General features: G+C 30.5%; 1 non-coding gene and 2 pseudogenes across 1 annotated transcript; all 3 read right to left on the bottom strand.

Moving 5' to 3' along the window:
• Positions 1-14350: 14350 nt before the first annotated feature.
• LOC113785989 (small nucleolar RNA U3) lies at positions 14351-14572 on the bottom strand. The gene has a single exon (XR_003472170.1). It is a non-coding gene; the product is annotated as a small nucleolar RNA U3 (small nucleolar RNA).
• A 797-nt stretch (positions 14573-15369) lies between these two features.
• On the bottom strand, positions 15370-15506 carry LOC113785986 (small nucleolar RNA U3; annotated as a pseudogene).
• Positions 15507-19152: 3646 nt separating this feature from the next.
• LOC113785988 (small nucleolar RNA U3) lies at positions 19153-19405 on the bottom strand (annotated as a pseudogene).
• Positions 19406-20914: the final 1509 nt, after the last annotated feature.

The raw sequence follows: 20914 nt of genomic DNA, 5'->3' as shown, positions 1-20914 counted from the left end.
ATATATATATATATATATATATATATATATATATATATATATATTAGGTTTTATACATGTTACATACTAATATATGATTGCAGCAACATCTCAAACTTGTCCCAAGAAAAACTATTTTTCTTAAATTTCCTCTTTAGGTGTTATGAAAATTACATATTAAAGTTAAGCTTCGATTCTACAAAATGTATTATCCTTTTTTGCATTAGATGATTGCTATTGCAAGTATGGTGTACTCTTTTATAGAAGTTTGTATTTCACTTTCCTATACTCTTATATTAAAATATGTACGTACTCTTCTTGCAACAAGTAAATATATTTATCACTACTTATGTCTCAATATGATGAGTGTTACATTTTAGTAATTTACTATTACTTATGATGAATTTGTAAATGAAATAGAGATAATAAAAATTTTACTAAGTTAAATTTATATGTATTAGGATATTCATCATTACCATAAATACAAAAGGAAACATATTGAGTGGAAAGTGATTCGCATGATTAGATGGTATAATTGACAACAACAAAAAAAAAAAAAGTATTTAATTCATCTCATTATAGTGTCATATTTTTCGGATTTAGAGGAAGGAAAAAGGCAACTAAAAGAAACAAACTCTATAGTCTGTATAGAGAGCAACTTCAAGAGTATCAACAAAGACATTTTGGTGTATCGGAAGGCACATTTTGTCCAAATTTTAATAAAATATTTACAAGGGGTTTTGTGCTTGTTTAGCCAATTGGATTATTCATTTGTTTTTAAACTAAAGATTAGACTATTATTGGAAAATAACACAAATTAACATAAAAGAGAAATTGACCTCTTCTGTTTATATACTAGTATGATTTTCCCTTCCTTGTCAGTATGGTTTCTTTGTTTAGAGTATGTTACCTAATTGTTTTTTAATTCATCGTTGTGATTCTTATCTACCTAATTATTCAAAATAAAATGTCTAAAGATATTTAGACTATGTTTAGGATTTGTTCTTTATTTTAAGGATATGATTTAGAAATAAGTTAGTGAATATATATGATATAGAAATATGTTTTTAAATTACAATTTAGCTCTATTTATAGAGCCGTGAATAAAAATTTAAAAGATGAGATATCACACAAAAAAAGAAAAGACTTTTGCATATAAAATATGTCACATATAATTTCACTTCGACAAATACAAACAAAAAATATCCATCGGTGGTATCAAGAGCTAAGGTTCATAATTGAACTTGTGAAGAAGAAGAAAAAAAAAAGAAAAATTAAGAAGAAACCAAAGAGAAATAAAATTCAATTTGGTTTATAACCAATAACTAATGTTCATGTTACATGAAGATAGATAATCAAAATCTGATCTTCTTGTGTTGCACGAGGATAGATAGCCATATACTAATCTTCATGTGTCGCATGAGGATAGATAACCATAACCAAAAATTGATTTTCATGAACTACATGAGAATAGATAACCACAACCAATGTTACGTCTTTAATTATTACATGAAAATGTAGAGTAATAACCAAAAACTACTTATTTATGTGCTTCATGAAGATGTAGGGATAAAATCAACCTACATATTATTGTGTTACATGAAACATACTCATGTTTACACTAAGGATATGAAGGGGGAAAAACCACATCATGAACCATCAAAATATTCAATATCGAAGGAGAATGAAGACATATGAGGAAAAAAATCACATGACCAAGAAGTTGAAGATGCAGTCACATTCAAGAAAGATATTGATCATAAACGATAAGTTCTAAAATAACAACTCTATAACGAAAAAGATATTGACTACTCATACTATAGGTTGCTTAAGTCTCAAAGTGGCTCCCTAGCCGCAGTTGAGATGAACAATACATCATACCTAAGTGCCTGAGTGCACCCTATAAACCAATTGAGGGGAGTACGTTATGGTAAAACTTTATTCCTATATGATGTTAATCCTCTTGTGTTGCTTGAGTAACTATTGTGAACTTAAATATAAAGTATAAGTATATTTTTAAGTATGGTATCTATAAGTAGTTTGCACACATAATGATGATGTTTCAAGTCCTTAATGCCTAGAGGTTGCGACATGTATACATGTTCTTGAATGTCTCCTAGACGGAATGCATTATTTACATCTAATTGATGCATGTGCCATATGTACCATAATATAAGAGATATGATTATTTTAACTAGATGCTAACTCGTGTGTTGAGTATGTATATTTTTATTTATTCAATTTAAGTGGATTTAAAAAAAATTAATATAAAGTTTTATGCTCCAATTGTCTAATGATCTACAATTTAGTAGTTATATCACGAATATATATATATATATATATATATATATATATATATATATATATATATACACACACAATTGTACTAATGTAATTTATAGAAGAGAAGTACCGTTTTAGATAAACGACTTGAATAAATAAAGTAACGTATTAACATTGAGAGTGATGGATATGTCAAATGTTGAAGTAATGTATTTGATAATTGAAATTAAGAGATAGACTCAATTGATATATAATTAAGTTACAAAATGTATTACTTTATGGCTGAAACTAAAAATATTTAAAGTGAAATACTTGGAAATACATTTATCTTATGTTTCGATTTTAAGATTTTTATTTATTTTTATTTTTTTGGATTAATCAATTTCATTACACCCCTTTTTGTGTTTTGTTGTTTATTCTTTTTGGTTCACCTTAAGGTATGTAGAAGGACAAACTCTTCGTTAGAGGATGTAATATGCTTGACCGCAGTCTTTTTTGTTTTGTTTTGTAACTGTTGTTTATGTTGTCTCTTCATCTGATGATGATATGTGAATGTTTTTATTGCTTTGTTGTACCTTGATTTTTCATATGGATAATGGGTTGTCATCTTTCTCCTTATTATTATCCTCATCTCCATACTTCACTTCTTCATGTATTTTACATTTGTTTTTATATCCCCTTCGTCATTTGAGTTGGACTTTGTCGGTTGTGGTGACTTGGATTCCTACTTATCCTCATCTCCAATTATTCTAGTCTGAGTATTTTTGTAGGCTTGCCAACAACATAAACTTGTTCTTCATGTCCAACAACATGTAGTGTTCCAATGATGTATGCAATCCAAAAAATAGTTAGTACCAAATGATGTTTCTTTGACAGCTTAGAAGTTGAATTTTGTATTGAAAGAATTATTACTTGTTAGATTTACTTTATCTCTCAATCTTTGTGCTAGTGATTTGAAGGATGTAAACTCAAAGTAATGATTTCAAATGATAATTTTTGGGTCTTGGATTTTGGTTACAATAGTTGTTGTAAAAAACAATGTCTTATTTGCTCATATGATAGGTCTGTAAGAATCATTTGCCGGTGATATTTTAAGATTTTCTATGTTGTATATTTCACATTCTTGTATACTATTTTTAAAATTTGATAGAAGTTCTCTCTTGATTGTTGCATGCAAAGGTGTTACATTTGAGTTAAAGTCAAATAATTTTAGGGTTCATAATTCAAAAAGATTTAAATATATTTACTTTTCAATAAAATAAAACATGAAGACAAATATATATATATATATATATATATATTTGTTTACACATACACACGAAATTGAATGCAAATAATCTTCAATCATTGTTATTGTATACCTTTTCATCCAACAAAATAATGTCTAAAGAGAATGGTCAATCCTCACTTTGCATGGTGTAGATAGTACACATGCGAACAACAAGAACTTTGATACTCCAATTGTCCCGTTGATCAATAACATGTTCAAGAAAAGGATAGTCCATTTGAATTTGTTTTGCAAAATTTGTATTTTAAATATGTGGGGTTTTTTGTTCTGTAAAGCGGGTGAGAGAACTTAAAACATTTGTATTTGATTTTCTACTTTGAATATTGGTAAATATATATAATGTATAAATATTTATAAATGATGGACAAAGTCATGTCTCTATGAATTTTGGTCCGTTTTATTTTACTGAAATTAATTAAATTTAATTTGTTGTTTTATAGTGTTAATTGACATGAAATTAAAGTAATTCATTTGTAATTATTTGTATTTGATGTATACTTATAATTGTTTGTCAATTAATATTTTACAACGGAATTGTTATAAATTTTGAATTTTGATTTTGAAACAAAAACGTTAATGATTCTAAATACTCTATTAATATTAATAATAGTTTGAATGTTTGTAAATTAAAATTCTAATATATCTAATTTAAAATAAAAAATTTCATAATAACCACAAAGATCAATGAATAAAATTTTAAATGGTGACCTGGAAGAAGAAATTTATATGGAACAACCTGAAGGTTTTGTAATTCATGGACAAGAAGACGAGGTCTGTAAGTTAGATAAGTCTCTGTATGGTCTTAAACAAGCTCCTAAGCAATGGCATGAAAATTTGATAACTTGATTATGTCGAATGAGTTTAAAGTAAATGAAAGTGATAAATGTATTTATTACAAATATGGAAATCAATTTTTCACTATCATATGTCTATATGTAGAAGACTTACTCGTATTTGGTTCAAAAATTCATGCTGTAAATAATGTGAAATCATTGTTGAGTAACAACTTTGATATGAAAGACCTCGAAGAAGCAAGTGTAATCCTTGGAATCAAGATTACTAAGTCAGAAAAAGGAATTTCTATGGATCAATCTCACTACATTGAAAAGATCCTAAAGAAATATAATTACTTTGATTTTAAAACTTGCTTGCACACCATATGATCCAAGTGTGAAACTTTTCAAGAACTCTAGTGAAGGTGTTAGACAAATTGAATATGCAAGCATCATTGGCAGCCTCAGGTATGCCACTGAGTGTACTAGGCCCGACATTGCCTATGTCGTGGGATTGTTGTGCAGGTTTACTAGTAGACCTAGTATGGAGCATTGGCACGCTATCGCAAGAGTCATGAGATACCTTAAAAGGACCATGTGTCTCAGATTACATTATCAAAGATTTCATGTCGTCCTTAAAGGATACATTGATGCTGATTGGAACACCTTATCAGATGACTCCAAAGAAACCAGTGGCTATATTTTCAGTACAGTCGGTGGTGTTGTATCTTGGAAATTGAAGAAACATACGATACTGGCTCAGTCCACTATGGAGTTTGAAATGATCGCACTAGCTACTGCTTGTGAAGAAGTAAGCCGGTTGAGTCTGAAATCATTGTTGGTCGGGCTTGGGCTTGGGCTTGGCTAAGTGGTTTATTATTTTTTAGTATATGAAAAATTAATAAATTATTTATTTATTTAAATTAAAAGAATTCTTGCATTTATCTCCTATTGTTATGTTAATTACGTAATTTCCCTCCACCGAGTCAACATTAAATATTTGATCCAGTCTTCCTTTATAAATTCGTGTGTCTTTTTTTACCCTGTCAAAACCCTAATCTTTGGTCTCATGTATCTGTTGTTGTCTGGTCAAAACTCAAAGTCAAAACCCTAAGTTTGGAGCGCAAGTTTTGGGTAGTCAGCTGTTTTGGAGCGCACGTTTCTGAGGTCAAATCTAGGAGCGGACATTCAGATGGACCCTTGATTTTCTCAAATCCAGTTGTGGATTTCCTCTATAAATAGAGGGTTCTCCTCAGTTGGAAAATTACACCAAAAACTCTTCATATCTGAGGCTTTTCTCTCTTATCCCCCTTCTTACCTTTTCTTCTCTTTCTTTTCGAATGGTCTTAGTGCCATATTACAAGTGGCAATCATACGACTGACATATTGAGGCTGTAATTCTAGAACGGTTTTCTACGGTGCAGTAGAACCCCGATACAAATTACCTGAGCTATTTTATCCTAGGGACTTCGTGGTTGATAGTCTGCCTTGCACAATTTGGGTAGTGCATTGAAACGTCTTAAAGAGAGCGACCTAGTCAGCGACTCAACCTAGTAATATTTTCAGTGGCATAAATTGTTTTAAAAAGTTTTTTCGAAATTCAAAAACAACATATTATTAGTATGAGACATTATTTGATATATTATTTTTTGTATTTTGTAGTTTGTAGTTTGTTAAATAATATTTGTTAGTCTTAACATAATTAAAATAATATATTTTTCTATATCATATGTTATTACGCCAAAAATAGTATTTTACAACGTGCCTTTTATAGCGCTTTTTTAACTAAAAGTGTTGTTGTATAATATTTTAAAATTAACAGATGATACAACAACACTTTTCTGACAAGCGCTTTTGCAAAAGCTTTGTTGTAGGGTCATAATGTTTACAGCGCTTTTGCTGAAAGCGCTATTGTAGGGTCACATAGAGCTTTCACATAATGTTTACAACGCTTTTAGAACGCTTTGGATATAAGCGCTGTAAAATATAGCGCTCTCATATAATGTTTACACCGTTTGGTATACAAGCGCTGTAAAATATAGCACTCTCACATTATGTTTACACTGCTTTTAGTGCGTTTTGTATATAAGCGTTTTAAAATGTAGCGCTTTCACATAATTACAGGGTCTTTTAGAGCGTTTTTTTTTTAATAAGCGCTATGAAATGGTGCTTATTTGATAAAAATCATTCACTTTAAATAAATAAAAACATATTTAATACATTCTCTCCCTAACCCTACAAATCCTCCTCTCCTCTACTGCGCAAACCCTCCTCTACTGTGCATCCTCTTCTCATTGAACCCTCCTCTATTGCTCCTCTATTGTACGCCCATTTCTACTAAGTAATTGTTGTCTCAAGTACTTGATTTATTAATTTGTTGTTGTCACTAAAACTGATAAATCTTTACATGATAAATCATATAAAATGTTACATGAGAAATCAAATAAATTGTTACCTAATAAATCAGATAAATTGTTACCTGATAAATCATATGAAATTTGTTCTTTTTTTAGATTTGTTCGATATTTTCTATTTTAAAATCAGACTTGTATGCATAACCTTGGACCTTGGTTTCCATTTTCCAATATTAGACTATATATACTATAGATTGGTATAATGTTATCAGTAGCTTATCATTTGTGTAACACTGCATTTATATAGGTCATATAAAATGGACTAGAAATGGATGTCTGTCAATCGATTGTCAAAAGAGTATGAAAATAGAGTGAAGGAGTTTGTTGATTTTGACGTGTAGAATGCAAAAGACCCAAATCAAATCATTTTTCCTTGTTAAAACTGTTGTTTTGGAAAACGCGTTAGAGCATATCAATTGGAAGGACATTTAGTATGGTATGGAATGGATCAAAGCTATACATGTTGGATAAGATATGGTGAGATAAGAAAGAAAAAAAAAAAGAACAGTAATTTTGAGAATGGTTCGACATATGCTTCAAATGATTTCAACACAAATACATAGGAGTGGGACCGAGTTGAGGATATTGCAAAAGTAGTTGAAGAAGATCTATAGGATTGTTCTAAAATATTTGAGAGTTTGTTGAGTGATGCAGAGAAACAATTATATAACAATTGTATTAAATTCACAAGACTGTCGACGATATTAAAATTGCACAACCTAAAAGCGATTAATGGATGGTCTCATAATAGCTTCACATCATAATTAACAGTCCTAAAAGATATATTTCCAGATGATAATGAATTTCTCAATCGAACCTAAGAAGCTAAACAAATTGTGTGCTCTATTGGCATGAGTTACGAAAGGGTTCATGTGTGTCCTCCTAATGATTGCATTTTGAGATGTCGGTGCGAGTGAGAGTTTTCGCCGAATTTGATCACGATAGAGAAAATGGTTGAGAAAGCGATAACGAAGGTAAGGGCTCCTTTCATATTTTTAGTTTGCATATAGGAACTCTATATGGAATTGATTGATGATTAATGTGTGATTGAATGATAATAAATTTCAACGTAAAAAAAAAATATATAGTAAAAGTTTCTTCCAAATTTTTAGTTTGCATATAGGGACTCTATATGTGTGATTGCATTATAAATAATTTCGACATATATATATATATATATATATATATATATATATATTGAGTGAAAATACAGTTTGTTACCTATTATGAATTTTGTTAATGCTTACTACAAATGTTCATATTTTGGGTCATTGATTGGCTTAATAGGTTAGGTTTGGTTTGGGATTATTTTGAGATATGGTTCTTTTCAGCAAGAAAAGTTGCAAATGTGTGATTGATGGAAGTTTTTATTTTATTTTTCTATAATGTTTTTTAACAGCTACAATGGACTTGTTGCTGTAAAAAAAATGTCATGCCCTAAAACCTTGTTCACTTTGAATCATTGGTGCAAAATTATAGTGAAGTTCATGATACCATGTTTGAAGTTCTTATGACGAGAAAATCAAATAAAGGAAGAAAAATTGAAGAGAGAATTTTGAAAGCTTGAAATTTTGTACTTTTGAATGTTATGCTGGTACTATTGAGAGAGTATGTGAAAATATTTAGAGGGGCATAAATGCCTTCCTAACTAACTGTTGAGTAATGAAATCATGTTATCTGTCACTAGCCAACTAACGGACTAATCTACAGCTATACAGATGACTAGAGAGCACAAATGTAGAAACTATCATCCGCTACAACAAAAACTGCATTATTATTGTAACAACTTGGATTAAGATTACTTTTAAATTTACTAAGTTGGTTCATTCCATTTTAGCTTTCTTTTTCAGCCTTTCAACATAATGTTTTATAGTTGTTAATCAGGATATTGCAGCTTGTTTTCTTGGTTGTTGATGAATAAAATTGAACCTAAAGTATGCTACTAATTTGTTTAATGCTACTACGTTTCATATAAAACATCAAGTTGTCAATTTGCATGAGCTGAAATGTTCTATATTCTGGTTTTTTTTCTTTGTCCTTAAGTTGACTATGATTTCCAATTGGAACATTAATTGAGATTATTTCGAAATTAAAAAAATACTACAATAAAATTATAAGCGGCAATGTTTGACTGAGAGGATATATTATTTTACTGTTAAGTTAACATTGTATATTATGAATTTGTGGAGATTAAGTTGAGGTGATTTACGTGTGATTTAGGTGTGATTGAGGCGATGAATTGTGGAAATTGAATTTAATGTGATTGTGTATTCATAACTGATAATATGTGTGTTATGAATTTTATCAAGAAAAAAAAAATGTGTTGAGTATGCTCTGTGATAAGTTTGAAAAATCATTAGTGTTAAATGAGTCAGAGTCTGCTCATGCATTTCATAGCTTGTGGTGACCGTGATGGGCCACGAAGTTAAGTGTTGACCGTGATGGGCCACGAGGTGGTTCCATGTGATAGTTGGTCCATTTTATCCTTATGTGGATTCAACTGATGTGTAATGCATGTGATAGGAAACACTCTAGTAAATCGTGCTAGTCTGTGAGAGACTGCACCTCGGTAATTAGTACTAAAGCTTGTGATAGGCGGTACAATTATAATTTACGCCCCCTCGAGGAGGGTTTTGTTTTGGAAATTCCGGATTCATGTGCATTGGCATATAAACATTGCATTAGGGTGATTGGCACCTGAGTCATGTTTGTTATAATATGATATTTATATATACATACTCGATTGTTGTTTGTTATCATGTTGTAATTGTTAAGTGTTATTGCTTGTTTTTATGACGTAATTGTTAATGTTATTTGTTAATTTCGGTTGGTGACCCTTTACATTATTGTGAAAATTGGGCTTTGTCCTCAGATGATACTCGAGTTCATTCCACCGACTATTACCTTGACGACGGAAACTTCGTTAGACTTCCCTGATCGAGACTCGCCGACTGCTTGGGTATACAACCCCATCTCAAGCAGTGCTACTTATACGGGGAGGGTAGTGATGGCAAGTATGAAAGCTGAAGCAGTATATCTCGTGGAGCTCACTCGCGAGAGAATCGACTATTCGGTACCTTCAAGATTGGTGCTCGGGATGAGTGGAGCATGAGAAGATTTAGAGGATTCCTCATTTACAGTTGAGGCGGAGGCCACCGTAGGAGCTGGAGATACAGTGGTTGGGTCGGGGACTGGCGGAAAGGATAAAGGGTAGATGCCAGTAGGAAGAGATATTGCAGGACCGTTTAGGCAGGTCGAGTCAGAGCTTCCATTTCTAATGAATGATCCCTTACCGATGTCCGCTGAAATAGCGAACTGTTTTGAGATCTCAGTGTCGCTGAGGCCACCTTTCTGTGGGTGGATCTGACTTTCAAGGAGACTTATCCTTTTATGGATGTTGGTGAGGAGGAGGTTACTTCGAAGATGGATACTGCGTCAGAAAGCACTTGCGAAGTGTGTGGAGGTGACCCATGTTATTGTAGTTGCTAGTGAATGATCAAATTAGTTTGGTTGTATAAGGACTTAGTGTCTTTGGTCGTCGTACTTATTTCATTTTGGGATCACTGTATCTATAACTTATATTTTTAGTTGACTTTCGTTTGGTGGGTCTATGTTCCATTTTTTTGACGTGGCCATGGGGGGATAGTATTCTTGGAGCAGTGCTTTTGTGCAAGTGTTTGTCGAGAATATCCCAGGGGTATGAGCGATGTCTGATGGGTATCATAGCTCCAGTGTAATTTCTATTCATGTATTTTGGATTATCGTCTCAAAAAACTATTTTGGCTGGTTTGTTTTTATGATGTAAATATTCAAGACTTTTGTAGTTTGTGTTACTACATGGTATTTTATTAATTTGTTTTTGAAAACAAAAAATACACTCGCACTGTTAAAACTCGGGGTGTTACATTAGGCGCTCAACTTTAGAGGCAGTGCTCTGATGTTAATTGAAATAGCAATGTCAATCACAAGAAAGGGGTTTGAATTGTGATCCTTTTAAAATTTTGATTCTTGTGCTTAATTTATATTAACTCAAGATCAATCTTGCTTGAAAAAGAATGTCTATAATGTTCTGGAAATGTTAGAAGTAAATAAAATAAATTAGTTTATAATGAAGTGTGATTTACGTATGCAAATAATTAAAGATAAGGGATAAAAAGATCATACACAAAAATTATACTAGTTCACCATACTCGGTCTAGTCCAGTTCTCACAACCGCGAGATTTTCATTATGTGTTTCAGAACCATAATGTTCTCCTTCACACATTTTCTCTTGATCACAACTTGATCAATTACAATCTTCATTTTACAACCTAAAAAGGATTTTTACAATCACCTTTCAACCTTGAGTTACAAATGATGTGTATGATAAAAGTGTTCAGGATCTTGAAACTTCTCAATGCTTGTTTGAGATGAATAAAGACAAATTCAGTAAATTATGATCCATAAATATAGTGAAGAGAGCATGATTGTTCTTAAAGATTTTTTGACTTGTTATTACTTGTACAAGTTTTGGTAGATTTGTAAATTGAATTCTTGTCTTCATCTTCCAATTGATATTCAATTTATAAATTATAAAAGGCTTTGAATCTTCAGTTTAAACTGAATATAGTCGTTAGACACACTTTCCAAGTGTCAGATATATTTTAAAGCAATTAAACACATGTTTATATTGTTGTCTATGATGTTCTTGGCAAACAAAGAACGTTGATGCTTTTGGATCTGTTGGAAAACATGAATGAGAGAGTGAATGAGCTGTGAAATGTCATATGATACTGTTTCAAATCAGAATTATGTAAGTACAATGTACTTGCGTCCTTTCTCACAACTCATCAATTTGTAGATCAACCCTGAGGCTATTTTCCTCCTTTGGGCATTACCATTGATTTGAGCAGTCTTGATACTAAATAATTGTGATTTGGACTATGGAAAATGATATGTTTTAATTTTGTCTTTAAAAGAGAATAATCAAATGTTCTTTTTTAAAATCATATCGTTCTTGGTTTTGTGTTGTACGGAAAACGTGGATGAGTGATTTAGTAGTTGTCTAGTGTTAGTCCTTTGTCTCTGAAGCATGATGTACTTTCTTCAAAAAGGCGCATCAATAGTGTCCTTGTTGTCCTTGCTCATAGCTCATCAATTTGGAGCTTGATCTTGATGTTGTTTCCTTTTTTGGACCTTTAACTAGACTTTTAGACTTCGATAATTATTGAGTAGTCTTGATATTCGCTTATCTTAAGATCTAGACTTTGGAGAATTGTTCATTTTACTTATGCCCAAAAATGAAATAACCAGAATGATCTTGATAATAAATCAGAATGGTCTTGTAATAAACCAGAATGATCTTGTAATAAATCAGAATGATCATATGATAAACCAGAATAATCATTTGATAAACCATAATGATCTTTTAATAAACCAAAATGATCATTTGATAAACCGGAATGATATTGGTTTTTCCAGACTTCTGTTTATAATAAACCAGAATAATCTTCGTATTTCTAGAATTCTATTTTTAATAAAGCAGAATGATATTGGTTTTTCAGACTGCTGTATTTTAATAAACCATAATGATCTTTGTTTTTTCAGAATTCTACTTTTAATAAACCAAAATGGTCATATTTTCATATTGTTGTTATAGGAAGAAAGTATTCTATAATGATCGAATATTTAAAACAAAACAAAATGTATACAAACAATCACTCGTCTTTGTTGAGACAAAATCTTAATTTAATATTTTGACGAAAACAAATAAAAAGTTAATTAAGAATGTTAATTATGATTCTAAATGTTATGTTAATTTAACTTGTGCTTTTGAGTGTATTAATTTAAAGATAGGTTTTAAACAAAGCAAAAAAATCAGCATAAAAAGGCAAGAAATTGAACAAACAAGAATGGAGAACATTCTTAACAAAATTTGGAAAACGGAGAATGTTCTCTGTTTTCAAGAATGATCATCACAACTCCAAAATCAATCAATCTCCACTAGTTCAGAAAATATTCTACCTCTAAATTTCATGCTAATGTTATCAGTACTTGGCAAGGAACAAATTGAGATGATCAGATCATTCTCCAGAATTATCATACCATTCTCCAGAATGATCATCAGTCTCCAGAATTTTCAACATCATTCTCCAGCAGACAGTCATCATTCTCCAAGTTGTTTTAGCATTATCAAATATCATATTCGATGCAAAATCATCATCAAATATATCTGATGTATAAAAGATCATTAAACACAAAAGAAATACGATCAAGAACGAAGAAAAACGTCCAGTCAAACAGATTTCATAAAGTTTTCAAAGACTGTAATATTTTTATTCATATATATTGGTTTTTGTCAAAACTGACAGAGCACTACCAACAACTCTTTTGACCATTATTAACTGTCCTAAAAGCCTATAAAAGGAAGGCCAATGCTCAAGAAAAAAAATCAGAGTTTCAAGCACTAAGGAAATGGATTACTCATTTCAATCATACTTGAATTTCTCTCACTCGCATACATTGAATCAATTCTGATTTTTCCTATTCGATTCCTAGAATCATTCTCGTGTATTTCTCTGTCAAAGAATTAGAACTCAAACAAGTGTTGAGCCTTCTCAGATTCTAACAAAACAATCTCATCATTATTGTAAAACTCAAACTAATAGAGTTTAGTATAGTTTGGGTAGATTGTAAGAAATCCTATCAAGGTTGATAGGTGACTTGATTGAACTCCTTTCTGTGTGGAATGGTTTTAACTTGAGTTATTTTCTTAAGTTTTTAACAAGAATTTTTAAAAGGGTGAATTTACAATTCAAACGCCCATTTCTTGTAAATCGACATTTTTACTTCAATTTTTTTTAATAATATTATGAGTGAAAATCACTCATTTTATTTAAATCTTTTTAATTGTATATACAAACACTAACTCATCTTTTTTTAATTATATTTTTTAGAGTGAAAATCACTCATTTTATTAAAAACTTTTCAATTGTTTCTATTCCATTTATTCTTTTGTTATACAACCACTCTTCTGATAAACTAAGAAACTTACAATTATTGAAACCTTTTTTTCAATCAGATAGATACATTTATACACCATAAATATCACCTTCAAACTTTTAAATTTTTTTTACTAAAAGAATATTTTACAAATTACAAATGTGCGACGTGCGGATTATATTCTAGTATTAATTAAAACTGAAATTGTTAAGAAACAAATTAATTAGGGTCTATTATGTGGGGAACTTTTTATATCTCTAGGGTCATCAAAACCAAATTCATAATTGAATCCCAAAAAACTTAAATCAAAATAAAGCAAACTAACAATTTAATTTGATTTTTTGAATAGAGATTAGGAATTTTAAAAATGGTATGGAATTAAAAACCAAATGTGACAATACCAACTTATGACACTTGAGGTCATTCCAGCTTTGTAACAATACAACATGTGTAATTTCAAAAGTTTTCTTTCAATGTGAATGAAGATTCTTATATGTTTCACCTTTTGCCTTAATACATCAATTTATGTTTTACATAAATTTTTCTGTCATTAGTTTGAAAGATCAATGTCCGATTTCAATCACCTCACCATCAAACCGAATCAAATAAATAATTGCAAAAAAAATATAGAAATCTGTTAAACAACCGTGTGACCACCCCAGATCACAAGTGATGTTGACTCCTTAAATTACAACAAACTGCAAAGGTCACTGAAGCTCCCATCACAAAACCGTTAATCACACTCTGATCTCACAGTCATGATCCATCCACCATATTTAGGTTCCTGACTTCTTAGAATATAAGGACACAGTACTATGGTGCTATAGAACAGATCATGTTCAAGTAAGGGTGTGGCCATTCCTCTTAAGCCTCACTATATAAACACTTTTGTTTCATGCTATGTTAACGATGTGGAACTAAAACTATCTAATACTAGCTTTTGCTGGATATATAAGGAAACACACTTATGACACTTGAAGTCATTCCAGCTTTGTAACAATTAAATGTGAATGTAAATTCTTTCCTGTTTCACCTTTTGCACTAGATCATCAATTGCAATTTTATTGAAATTGTTATGTTATTAGTTTGAAGGATCAATGTCTCATTTCAATCACCCTACCATTTATCCTCTTAGCTTCACTTTGTGGTAAATCCATTTATGTTTTTTCTATATACTACTGAAAGTTTATTAAACACATTCAGTCCAAAATGCAAAAAACTAAGAATAGTATAATCAACATGTTAAGTGTAATGCTATCTAGTTTGAAGACTACCTAACATTTTTTATCAAAGTGTTTTATATGGAGCTATTGTACAAATGTAAATTTAATACAAAATGTTTTTCTAACATCAAAAATATATTTGATAACCTAAAACAAATTATTATTAGGAATATTAATTGAAATTTGAAATTGTTAAGAAACAAGTTTATATTTTAGGGTTCTTGGGGATTTTTTATATCTTAAGGTTCGTCAAAACCGAATTCATAATTGAATCCAAAAACCTTAAAATAAAATGAAGCATACTCCAAATATAATTTGATTACTAGAATTAGGCTTAGGAATTTTAAACAAGGTATGGAATTAAAAACCAAATATGAAAATATCAACTTATTATGATGGTGGTGTGACGGTTGCTGTTTTGACACAGCAACCGTCACAGAACCGTTAATCAGGCTCTGATCACACGATCATGATTCATCCACCAGATCTAGGTTCCTGTCTCCTTAGAATATAAGGACACAGTAGTACGATCCTATAGAACCTATCCTGTTCAAGTAAGGTCGTGAACATTCCTCTTCGGGCTCAATATATAAACACTTTTGTTTCATGCTATGTTAACAATGTGGGACTAAAACTATCTAATACTCGTTTTTATTCGGACATATAAACAAAAAAGTTTATGACATTTGAAGACATTCCAGCTCTGTAACAACACAACGGATGTAATTTCGAAAATTTCCTTTCAATGTGAATGGAGATTATTTCATGTTTCACCTTTTGCATTTAATCATCAATTGTTATTTTAAATAAATTGTTATGTCATTAGTTTGAATGATCAATATCCCATTTTAATCACCCCACCATCTATCGTTAGCTTCACTTTGTGATAAATCCATTTACGTTTTTTTCCATATACTATTGAAATGTTATTAAACACATTCAGTCAAAAATGCAGAAAATTAAGAATAGTATAATTAAGATGTTAAGTGTAATGCTTTCTAGTTTGAAGACTACCTAGCAATTTTCACCACAATGTTTCATATGGAGCTATTGTACAAATGTAAATTTCATACAAAATGTTTTTCTAACATGAAAAATATATCTGATAACCTAAAACAAATTATTATTATTATTAGGAATATTAGTTGAAATTTGAAATAGTAAGAAACCAGTGTATATTTTAGGGTTCGTGGGGATTTTTTATATTTTAGGGTTCGTCAAAAACAAATGCATAATTGAATCCAAAAACCATAAATCAAAATTAAGCATACTCCAAATATAATTTGATTATTAAAATTGGGATTAGGAATTTTAAACATGGTATGGAATTAAAAACCAAATGTGAAAATATCAACCTATTATGATGGTGGTGTGACAGTTGCTGTTTTGACACAACTAAGAGAAATGGTTCACAAAGATAGGGGAGCTCGCATTTCTTTCATGGAAAACAACCTTAATCAAAATGATAATCCCAAAAAAAATAAGGTTGAAATCTGTCAGACAACCGTGTGACCATCGCAAATCACAAGTGATGATAAGAACGATCCTCTACTACTAACTGCAATGCCCACCGAAGCTTCCATTAAATAATCATAAATGTTGTACGATCCTATAGAACAGATCATGTTCAAGTAAGTTCGTGACCATTCCTCTCCGGACTCATTATATAAACACTTTTGTTTCATGTTATGTTAACAATGTGGGACTAAAACTATCTAATACTCATTTTTATTCGGATATATAATCAAACACATTTATGAAACTTGAAGTCATTCCAGCTCTCTATCAATACAACGGATGTAATTTCGAAAATTTCCTTTCAATGTGAATGGAGATTCTTTCATGTTTCACTTTTTTTATTAAATCATTGATTGCTATTATAAAGAAATTGTTATGTCATTAGTTTGAATGATCAATGTCCTATTTTAATCACCCCACCATCTATCATTAGCTTCATATGTTAACAATGTGGGACTAAAACTATCTAATACTCGTTTATATTCGGATATATAATCAAAACACATTTATGACACTTGAAGTCATTTCAGCTTTGTATCAATACAACAGATGTAATTTCTAAAATTTCCTTTCAATGTGAATGGAGATTCTTTCATGTTTCACCTTTTGCATTAAATCATCGATTGCTATTTTAAGGAAATTGTTATGTCATTAGTTTGAATGATCAGTGTCCTATTTTAATCACCCCACCATCTATCATTAGCTTCACTTTGTGATAAATCCGTTTATGTTTTTTCCATATACTACTGAAAGGTTATTAAACACATTCAGTCCAAAACGCAGGAAACTAAGAATAGTATAATCAATATGTTAAGTGTAATGCTATCTAGTTTGAAGACTACCTAGCATTTTTCTTCAGAGTGATTCGTATGGAGCTATTGTACAAATGTAAATTTCATACAAAATGTTTTTCTAACATCAAAAATATATATGATAACCTAAAACAAATTATTATTATTATTAGGAATATTAGTTGAAATTTGAAATTGTTAAGAAACAAGTTTATATCTTAGGGTTCGTAGGGATTTTTTATATCTTAGGGTTAGTCAAGACCAAATGCATAATTGAATCCAAAAACCATAAATCAAAATTAAGCATACTCCAAATATAATTTGATTATTAGAATTGGGATTAGGAATTTTAAACATGGTATGGAATTAAAAACCAAATGTGAAAATATCAACCTATTATGATGGTGGTTTGACAGTTGCTGTTTTGACACAACTAAGAGAAATGGTTCACAAAGATAGGGGAGCTCGCATTTATTTCAATGAAAACAACCTTAATCAAAATGATAATCCCAAAAAAAATAAGGTTGAAATCTGTCAGACAACCGTGTGACCATCGCAAATCACAAGGGATGATAAGAACGATCCTCTACTACTAACTGCAATGCCCACCGAAGCTTCCATTAAATAATCATAAATGTTGTACGATCCTATAGAACAGATCATGTTCAAGTAAGTTCGTGACCATTCCTCTTCGGACTCATTATATAAACACTTTTGTTACATGTTATGTTAACAATGTGGGACTAAAACTATCTAATGCTCGTTTTTATTCGGATATATAATCAAACACATTTATGAAACTTGAAGTCATTCCAGCTTTCTATCAATACAACGGATGTAATTTCGAAAATTTCCTTTCAATGTTAATGGAGATTCTTTCATGTTTCACTTTTTTTATTAAATCATCGATTGCTATTATAAAGAAATTGTTATGTCATTAGTTTGAATGATCAATGTCCTATTTTAATCACCCCACCATCTATCATTAGCTTCGTATGTTAACAATGTGGGACTAAAACTATCTAATACTCGTTTTTATTTGGATATATAATCAAAACACATTTATGACACTTGAAGTCATTTCATCTTTGTATCAATACAACAGATGTAATTTCTAAAATTTCCTTTCAATGTGAATGGAGATTCTTTCATGTTTCACCTTGTGCATTAAATCATCGATTGTTATTTTAAGGAAATTGTTATGTCATTAGTTTGAATGATCAGTGTCCTATTTTAATCACCCCACCATCTATCATTAGCTTCACTTTGTGATAAATCCATTTATGTTTTTTCCATATACTACTGAAAGGTTATTAAACACATTCAGTCCAAAATGCAGGAAACTAAGAATAGTATAATCAAGATGTTAAGTGTAATGCTATCTAGTTTGAAGACTACCTAGCATTTTTCATCAAAGTGCTTCGTATGGAGCTATTGTACAAATGTAAATTTCATACAAAATGTTTTTCTAACATCAAAAATATATATGATAACCTAAAACAAATTATTATTATTATTAGGAATATTAGTTGAAATTTGAAATTATTAAGAAACAAGTTTATATCTTAGGGTTCGTAGGGATTTTTTATATCTTAGGGTTCGTCAAAACCAAATGTATAATTGAATCCAAAAACCTTAAATCAAAATTAAGCATACTTCAAATATAATTTGATTATTAGAATTGAGCTTATGAATTTTAAACAAGGTATGAAATTAAAAACCAAATGTGAAAATACCAACCTATTATGATGGTGGTGTGACGGTTGCTGTTTTGACACAACTAAGAGAAGCGGTTCACAAAGATAGGGTAACTCGCATTTATTTCAATGAAAACTTTCAATGAAAACTTTCAATGAAAACAACCTTAATCAAAATGATAATCCAAAAAAAAAAAAGATTGAAATTTGTCAGAGAACAATCCTCTACTACTAACTACAATGCTCACTGATGCTCACTAATGCTCACTAATGCTCACTGAAGCTTCCATCACAGAACCGTTAATCACGCTCTAATCGCACGGTCATGATTCATCCACCAGATCTAGGTTCCTGTATCCTTAGAATACAAGGAAACAGATCTAGGTTCATGTCTCCTTAGAATACAAGGACACAGTAGTACGATCCTATAGAACATATACTGTTCAAGTAAGGTCGTGACCATTCCTCTTCGGGCTCACTATATAAACAATTTTTTTTCATGCTATGTTAACAATGTGGGACTAAAACTATCTAATACTCATTTTTATTCGGATATATATACAAACACATTATGATATTTGAAGACATTCCAGCTTTGTAACAATACAACGGATGTAATTTCGAAAATTTCCTTTCAATGTGAATGGAGATTCTTTCATGTTTCCCCTTTTGCATTGAATCATCTATTGTTATTTTAAAAAAATTGTTATGTCATTAGTTTGAATAATCAATGTCCCATTTTAATCACCCCCCATTTATCGTTAGCTTCACTTTGTGATAAATCCCTTTATGTTTTTTCCATATACTACTGAAAGGTTATTAAACACATGTAGTCCAAAATGCAGGAAACTAAGTATAGTATAATCAAGATGTTTAGTGTAATGCTATTTAGTTTGAAGACTACCTAGCATTTTTCATCAAAGTGCTTCATATGGAGCTATTGTACAAATGTAAATTTCATACAAAATGTTTTTCTAACATAAAAAATATATGTGATAACCTAAAACAAATTATTATTATTATTAGGATTATTAGTTAAAATTTGAAATTGTTAAGAAACATTTCAATTAAGGTCTATAATGTGGGAATTTTTTATATCTTAAAGTTCGTCAAAACCAAATGCATAATTGAATCCAAAAACCTTTAATCAAAATGAAGTATACTCCAAATGTAATTTGATTATTAGAAGTGAGATTAGGAATTTGAAACAAGGTATGGAATTAAAAATCAAATGTGAAAATACCAACCTATTATGATGGTGGTGTGATGGTTGTGTTTTGACACAACTGAGAAAAGCGGTTCAAAGAGATAGGAGAGCTCACATTTCTTCATTGGAAAACAACTTGAATCAAAATGATAATCCCAAAAAAAAAAAAAAATTGAAACCACCTCAGATCACAAGTGATGCTGAGAACGATCCTATAAGGACACACGGTCATGATTCATCCACCAAATCTCCTTTGAATATATGGACAAAATAGAACGGTCCTATAGAACATATCATGTTCAAGTAAGGTCGTGACCATTGCTTTCTGGGCTCATTATATAAACGCTTTTGTTTCATGCTATGTTAACGATATGGGACTAAAGCTATCTAATACTCGGTTTTGTTTGGATATATAAACAAACACACTTATGACACTTGAAGACGTTCCAACTTTTTAACAACAGGTATAATTTGGAAAATATTCTCTCAATGTGAATTTTTTAAACAAATTTGAAATGATATTTATGATGTATAAATGTATCATTTTAACCAGAAAAAAGTTTTGATTTGTGTAAGTTTGTTTTATAAACAAAGAATAAATGAAATGAAAACAATAAAAAAGTTTGTAATAAAAAACGAGTGATTTTTACTCTAAAAAATATAATTAAAAAATAACGACCCGCATGTTGAAGCCGGGAAAACGACTCGCACCTAGAACCCGAGAAAACGACCCGCATGTTGAAGCCGGGAAAACGACTC

The sequence above is a fragment of the Cicer arietinum genome, chromosome 3 (genome assembly GCF_000331145.2).
Source record: "Cicer arietinum cultivar CDC Frontier isolate Library 1 chromosome 3, Cicar.CDCFrontier_v2.0, whole genome shotgun sequence".
In the NCBI taxonomy this organism is placed as follows: Eukaryota; Viridiplantae; Streptophyta; class Magnoliopsida; order Fabales; family Fabaceae; genus Cicer; species Cicer arietinum.
The sequence above is the reverse complement of the archived record's forward strand: the minus strand, read 5'-3'. Positions and strand labels throughout refer to the sequence as shown.